Source organism: Capsicum annuum, chromosome 10, assembly GCF_002878395.1.
Source record: "Capsicum annuum cultivar UCD-10X-F1 chromosome 10, UCD10Xv1.1, whole genome shotgun sequence".
Taxonomy (NCBI): domain Eukaryota; kingdom Viridiplantae; phylum Streptophyta; class Magnoliopsida; order Solanales; family Solanaceae; genus Capsicum; species Capsicum annuum.
In genome coordinates this window covers 88,985,406-88,993,696 of record NC_061120.1, presented here as the reverse complement: position 1 = coordinate 88,993,696, position 8,291 = coordinate 88,985,406, and the positions used below count along the sequence as shown (strand labels likewise).

The 8,291-nt window shown below is 37.1% G+C and overlaps 1 long non-coding RNA gene across 2 annotated transcripts; it reads left to right on the top strand.

Moving 5' to 3' along the window:
* The first annotated feature begins 388 nt into the window (after positions 1-388).
* On the top strand, positions 389-6,891 carry LOC124887997. 2 transcript variants are annotated; one of them, XR_007045773.1, is made up of 5 exons: positions 389-586; positions 844-951; positions 1,163-3,548; positions 5,154-5,435; positions 6,661-6,891. It is a non-coding gene; the product is annotated as an uncharacterized LOC124887997 (long non-coding RNA). The 2 variants fall into 2 exon arrangements; XR_007045772.1 differs by lacking the exon at positions 6,661-6,891 and having other exon boundaries at positions 5,154-5,686.
* Positions 6,892-8,291: the final 1,400 nt, after the last annotated feature.

Sequence of the window (8,291 nt, the reverse complement as noted above, 5' to 3'; positions counted from 1 at the left end):
ATTCAGGGTATAATCAGATTTCTATTACCCCAAAGACCAAGAAAAAACAACTTTCATATGTCTATATGGTACGTTTTTGTTCAAGAAGATACCTTTTGGACTTTGTAATGCTCCAGCCACCTCTTAATATTGTATGATGTCTATCTTTTAAGATACGACAGGGTACTATAGAGCTATTTATGGATGATTTCTCGATCGTGGTGACTCTTTTAAAGATTGTTTGGCCCACTTGGCTAATGCACTTTAGAGATGTGAGGATTGCAACTTGATGTTGAATTGGGAGAAACTTCAAAAGTGGTAGAGATATGGTAGGATCCTATAAGTGGGGGTCATAGAAATTAAAAAAACTTTAAAATGCAGGACCTACTTACGTAGGCACTTACAGGGGCAGTAAATGGCCCCGTAAGTGGCTTAAAAAAACTTTGGGCCCTAAACAAAATCTGGGTCGGACCTTAAAACTCTCCCACTTTATTTTCTCTATTAAAGGTAAACCCTTTTCCCTTGTTCCTCGCTTGCACATAAAAGTTCATCAAAGTAGGGCTGTTTTCACTTGTTCATCTTCTATTTGAAGATTTCTCGAATCCAGGTAAAAAACTCTTGGTTCCAACTAAGTAAAAATATGCTAATCATTTATCTTGACATAATGCTTGATATAGCCCTAAATTTGTTTAAGTCTCATGATTCTTGAAAATTATGGAGCCTAAAATTAGATAAAATTTTGTTGCATGTGCTTGTTTTGGAGACTTGTGTTCACATAAATAATGAAATTAGTAGTTGTATAATGAAATGAAATTCCTAAAGATATGTGCAAGACCTGTTGCAGTTGACTGTTGCATGTTGTAGGGAACAAAATTGGACAAAAATTGAAAATATACGCTACGTGGGATCCAATTCTTTGGGAAAAACTGACTCACACTCAGAAGGGCACTTATGAATCCACTTACGGACCTTGTAAGTAGTACCTGGAATCGTAAGTATCAGACTTGACACCCTGAAGCTTCAAGGCTTTGTATGGTACTTATGAGGGTACCTACGACCCCCGTAAGTACTACCTACGACCCCTAGGTAGGAGTCGTAGGTAGCTCTTTCCTTGGGTCATCAAATTTTTTTCAATCTTTTTGTTCTGTTATTTTGTTTCAAGCACTAACAACTACTTTTCTAGGTAGGATGGCACAAAAAGTTGTGCAAAAGAAGGGAGTTCAGTCCATGCTAGAGATGAGTTTCCTGAATGGAGTGTTTCTATTAAGGAGTATCCCATGAGCCTGGATATTACACCAGTGGCCCCATGGAAAATACAAGGCCGATCACAGAGACAGACTGCATCTATAGCAGTTGTGGTTAATTAAGGTACTCAGCCCACATTGTCACAGGCACTACAGACAGAGCCCTAACTTACACTAGCACACTTCATTCGGACTGAGATTTGGATGAGGAATCTGAGTTAGTCACCATTATACACTCCCAGTTTGAGAAAGGATTGGATGAGTCAAATGTTGGTTTAGAGGAGGAGGTTTAGTTAGGATCAGGTACCGAGTTTGGAAAGGAGGAGGATGCAGTCGACTCCCAATCTAAAGAGAGGTCAGAGACTGTATCTGATTTTGACAGTGAGTCTGTATCAAGCTCAGGGTGTTCATGCATCATAGGTCCTATAGGATATATCATCTTTATCAGCTCAGGTCATCGAGGCTACTACTCAGGGCACTCATCCTACTACTTTCTCACCTGTTGTACTGAAGTCTAACTACACATATGTCTTGGTCATACCTATAGTTGAGATTCCTTTAAGATGGTGCATATAGGGAATGCAATAGCTTTATGAAAGAGATAGCTTCATCAAAGAGCAGGGTTGCTCGAGACGCAGTATAATAGGAAAGGTCAGGATAAAGTTGACTAGGGTAGCAGGAGCTCCAGACATGTAGGCTTCTTTTAAAAGATAGTGACTGGGTGTATGACCAAGCCTTTAGGTTCATATATCTTGCCTCTTGTTCGAGAGTTTTATATATCCACGATATGCAGAGTTACCACGGCTGAGGGTAGAGCGGTTAAGCAGAACCAGCTGACCCACACTTTGGTCATGGGGTTAAAGTTGACAATTTTTAGAAGACTGACCACCGAGTGTTATTTTGTCCAAATTATTTGGGATCGGCCATGACAACTGAGCTCGATTATCGCATATGTATTGCGGGGAGTACGCACACTATGAAGACCCAGAGCACAGAGCACTTCAACTGGATTTGGCTAGATTTATAGCCATACAGATAGTTGAGTTGGGCGTTGATGCCTCATGGGTTGAGAAAAAGGAAGAGATCAAGAAGGTCTCACTGTACTTTATAGTAAAGCGTTGGTTAGTAGTGGTACGACATAGATTGAGTTCAACTTCTACGAATAATATACTCACATGGGACAGAACTGCTTTGGTTGCCAGCCTGATTGTTGGATATGATATAGATTTTGCAAGATGGATCCGAACGTAGATCCACAAGAAGGCATTTGGTGAAACCGCCATCTTCACCTTTCCTTGTTTAATTCAACAGTTAAGAGATGCAGCTAGAGTACTGACTATTTAAGAGATATATCAGTGGATTAAAGTGACCCACATGGCAGACATTATCTTGATTAAGGATATGGTGAATCTGATCCTTGCAAATAAAGTGTAGCCACCTTCTACTTCTAGTATGACCCATTTTGAGAGGCCCACTATTAGGGTCGAGCCTATTAAGAGGCTTGGTATGATTATTGATATTTAGATGGATGGTCAAAGAGCTGAACCCATTACTACTATAGGTGAGGGGGACACAGGCACATCTATACCAGCCTCGATGTCTACTCCAGCACCAGTCATGGCTACTACTTTGCCCCCTCTCCTGATATCTACTAGGATTGTGGAAGTGTTGTGTGAGTTCTTACAATAGATGGTTAAGCGACAGCATGAGGTGACTGAGCACCTCACCCAGATAGAGACTCAGTTATCCACATTATTCAGGTAAATTCAGTCATGGCCCGGACTACTTTAGAGACTTTTAAGGCCAAATTTAACAAGAGGAGGATGGAAACTATGGAGGTGTATACTAGAGATTTGCATGCACGTATAGATAGCTTTGAGACTCAAATAAGTGCATAACTTTGTGAGGTCCATACACCGAACTTGTCGAGCCTACATGAGAAGACTGTAACTCTAAGTTTAAAGGTTTGATCATTATCTGAGATCCATATTCTGGTAGTCTCTCGAGTTGTTCCAGCTTTTATACAGCCTCTACCCCAAACTCCTACTATGGTGTTTGATCTTTTTGTGAATGATGATGTGGCCCCAGTTTTTGGGGCCAAGAGAGGTCGTAAGAAGGAGCTACAGGATTCGACTATGGATTATCAACAGGCTCTAACAAGAGCAGCTCAGGATTCAATTATGTCAGCTTTGACTGATAAGCAGAAACGTGTTGAGATGGCAGCCGACACTTTCTCCTATTGCGTACCACCACCTCCTCCTCTAATTGAGCCATGAGATGCCTCAAATAGGGACGATTCAGATTCAAACACCTAAAGTGTCCCATGTATGTCTTCACCCTTTGTTTTTACATTAGAATTATGCATTGGGGATTGGGGGTATACTATAGTCGAGGATTTTTCCTTCCATGTTTCTTTTCTCATCGATTGTGTTATCCTAGTAGGATTGACATATTTATGTTATGTTTGTATTGTCTTATATGTTATGTTTTGTTTATGTTTAATTAGGATAAAAATATGGAACCTAAGGGCAATTGATATGTTTTGTTTGTTCTTAAGTTTTTCGAAAAAATGATACCCCTCCCAAAGTTTTTGTTGAACTGTGTGATTAAATATATGTGTGACTATTATGAATCTTATGATGGCATTAGGATTACGGACAAAATAATCATAGTTTAGAATTACATGAACTAGATAGGTAGTAGTTCATGATATAAACCTATACCATGTGTGGGTGCGATACTTACATAGTTTCTTTTTGTGCAATTAATTCAAAACTTGTCTAGTTAGTCTTGCCTAGGTAGTAAGATAGTTGGTTAGGACACGATCATAGGCCCTTCTTTACTTAGTCCACTCTTAGCCTAAATAACCATCCAAATGAGAATAAGTATCCCTTGATCATGATTTGAGCCTATATAGACCTATTTCTTGATTTTCTCCTTTTTACCAATTGATTACAATGAACTATTTTGGCTCTGGTGCATCCTTGGACACTGTGCGCCACAATTTAGGTAAATAGCATAAGTTGAGTGTGGCTATCATAGGGGTGTGTTGTTAATATTGGGTATGCAGTATGGTGTTTAATGTAAGGAAAAAAAGTAAGGTTGGGTGTGGTAGGGAAAAAAAGAGAGAAAAGAAAAAATTAAAAAACCTTGAGAAAGAAAAAAAAAAAGAATAACTGAAAAGTAAAAAAAGAAAACCACACCCAATCTGAAAAATCAATAATGGAGAAAAAAAAGGAATAAAAGAAGATGGTTGAAAAGTGGAGCTGAAATGTAAGTGTATTGTCAAGGAAAGTGAATCTCTATATCCCAAATATACCATACCTTGCCCCAAGCCTACGTTTCAGTCGAGTAAAGTCCTATAGTGATCTTAGTTCAACTGTCCAAAAAACTAAGGTATAAAAAATAAGAGCAAGCCTATGGTATTCTGTGCACATTGATTGAAACTTCTTTTGTGAGTGTGAGTGTCTTGACATAGTCCCTTGCATTGATATGCATGATGATATTATGAGAGTTGGGACTTCTTTGTTGTGAGGGTACATGGGTTATGTTGTTAACTGCATATTTATTCGTATAGTGTATATTACATATTTTATTGCTAATATAATGTCATTGCTTTATTCCTTTGTGTAATACTATTGTGCTACGTAGATACACACAGTGGTTTTGAAAAGTTAGAAATAGGAATGGGTAAGAGTTTTTTGAGCTTAAATTGAGTTGACTGTCATAGGTGCCTTAGGTTTCTCTAATTAAGCATCGCAGTGCCTTTGTTATGTGTTATTTGCCTGAGTACATGCAAATGATCTAAGTTGAGGGTGTTGATGTGTCATAGTTTTATGGCACTTTCGATGCTTAAAACCAAAAATCATGCCGGTACTTAGGTACTTTTTGTTAGATGTGATGTATTTTTATGTTGTTTTTTTTTTTTAGGAAAACAGGGCTAGGAGCAAAAGAAGAGAAAATGAGTTGAAGTGATGCAGAGGCACACACTTATGAACCAACTTACAGGCCATAAGTGGGACTTAGGTCCATTGTAGGTCCTTCTATAAGTGACAGAAGAAAAGTTTTAAAAGTTGGGTGTTGGATCTGATACCTATGAAGGCCATTTACGGGGCGTAAATGGCATCTACGACCCTCGTAGGTACCCCCATATGTGGATGATATGAAAGCTGGAGTTTCCTATGACACCTATGAACCCACCTAGGGTCCAAGGTAAAATTACCTACAACCTGTAAGTAGAACCGTAGGTAGGTGCTGACTTAGTTTTCTTATTTCATTTTTGTTAGGATTTTTTAGGTTTCTTATATATCCTATAAATACCTCATTGATGTTTTGTTATTAATTTACGCAATTTTTATACTTACAACATTATATTGATTCTGGGATATACTTTTGATCTTAGAATCCTTGTTCTTGAGTTTTACGATTGGATATTAATTTGAGATTTTGATTTTCATTCTTAACTTATTTTAAGATTATTCATATGATTGCTTTCATGAATTTTATGGGTGTTCTTGCAAACATGAGTGGCTAAACCTCTTAACTAGGATTGTGGGAATCTGATGGAATAACAAAGTAGAGGAAGTGCACAGTCTTTCTTAATTGATGTTCTTGCATGTATTGTAATTTTCTAAAGAAGATCACAATAGTAATTTAAAACTATCAACCTTTATCTAATTAACTTAAGACCCAAAGTGAGATAATTAATTTGGGATCCAAGGCAAGAGTTAGTAACGCAAACTCTTAAGACTCAAAAGGTGATGAGTGAAATTCACTAAAGGTGTTCAAAAGACAGTTGGTTATACATAACTTGTTACATTCTGCATGCAAGACATCGGATAATTTGACGAGCACGATAAGTTTGTGGAGTTAGGAAATTGGAATAACACAATCCTAGTATTTGTCTCATATTAATTTCAGCCTAAAGTGATCAAGATTTGTTACTACTATTTTGGTTCTCAGAAAATCCCTCCATTTACTTTCTACACTTTCTGAGTACTTCAGCAAGTTCATGACAGAGATTCGTTCTATTTCCTGAGGGTTCAACCCCACCTTTGTTGGATCTTTAGTTGACAGTGACCGCTTTATACTTTCTTGGAGGTGTAATTTTGGGTGACATCACCTGTACTATTATTACTTCACCTTGATTTCACCATTGGGGCTTATGAGGGCCCGCGTTGGGTTATTTACATTATTTGCATCTTCTAAGCTTTTGGGCCCAGTTATGTAGAGATAGCTATGTTTTTTTAATATTGTTATTTTAGTTGTTTACTTTCAGTATTTGGAGCGTTATTCTAGATTTTTCCTGTTCTTACTTAGCTTAGTTTTCTTGCATTTTAGTGTATTTATATTATGATTTAGCTTGATCGACTAATGATGCCTACTGAGTACCCGTGTCTTTGATACTCATCTACACTTATGTACCATTTTGGTGCAGATACAAGTACTAGCTACCGTCATTGATATTGTGATTGTGTTGGTCAGAGTTCGAAGACAAGGTGATCTCTCAGAGTTGCAGTTGACCTTTTCTCCATCTTCTGTTTTTTGATAGTATTTTTATTTTTGAGACTGTTGTATCTTTGACTTGATAGTACTCGTATTCTTTTGATTAGTGGCTCTTGTACTGACTTTACTAGGTCGTGGGATGATATTACTTTTCTCTTATTTCTCTTTGTGTATGCTGTATTTTATGTTATTGCATGTAATTCATTGACTTGCATATTTTCGGCATTTAGGTCATTTTCATCATCTAGTCCATTACTCGTAGTTTCAGACTATGATTTGGCTTACCTACTGGTGGGGTTAAGTAGGTGTCATCATGACTCGTGAAGTCAGATCGTGATACAAACTTAGCATATAGAAAAGTAAGATCCACACCTGCACATGAAGTGTAAAAATAATTAAGTCTGAGTATCAAACTACATGTATTCAGCAACATTGTCGGCTAACCCTAATTCAAAGTGATGACGAGAGACATCTAAAAACATTATTACAACTATAATCCTTGAAGCACCTGCAAACAGGAAGGAACCACCTAGACCAGTAGATAACAACAATAATAGTATTAAAGAACACTGTCCAAGTTCATAATTTCTCAATCTAGAACCATATCAATAATCCACCAATTATGGTATGCAACAACAACAAAACCAATTGAATGAAAATAGTGAAATGAATGCAACGTGATGTAGTGTATGTTATAGTATACACTCGTTGACCTATATAGATAGGCGAGACCCATGAAAAACTCACGAGGTACTTCTATCTATCTACAATAATGTTCCATTAGGCATGCAAATTATGAAACTGCTCAGACCCATTTTCCATCTGGCCACTCGAAATAATTTTTCGTCGAGTATGCCAGTCATAAGTATGTCAGTCATAAGTTAATAAAATCCACCTGAAATACTTTTTCATCGGGTTTGCAAGTCATCTCAAATCAAGTTTCTCAAAATATCACTTCAACGGTGCCATGATACAAATATAAGTGAGTATGTATGAATCACGAATATATGGACAACACAATATCTCAAGTCTGGCTCACAAGTGCATATTCAAGCCAACAACGTTGGCTATAAGCCCAAAAATCATCAATCTAGCTCAAGTTATTAAAATCTCGCTCATAAAGAGGCATACCATCAATATCAATACCTATCAAGTCTAATAAAATCACTAATCTGCTTTTCACATTATAATCCAACAATCAAGAATAGAGGAATATCCAAAATAAGTCAATGATTTCATTTTTATCTCTTTTCAATATATCAATACCTACGTAGATTCCCATCATCTCATCTATGCCGGACCCCCGTTTTTCATTAATACAAGTAACTAACATATAAGAACTTTGAAAAAGAGTTACAAGAAATTCTCAACTTGCCTTAAAAGAAGACCTAAAAAGTAAAACCAAAGATTTTTCCATCTGAATAGCCTCTGAACGAGCCCAATCTATTCAAATACGGATTCTACATAAAATACGAAATCATAGACCACCATACTGCTATGTTAAAATCTCAAATATAAAAAGTCAATTCAAAGGTCAATCCCGAGCTTCCAAAGGCAAACTAA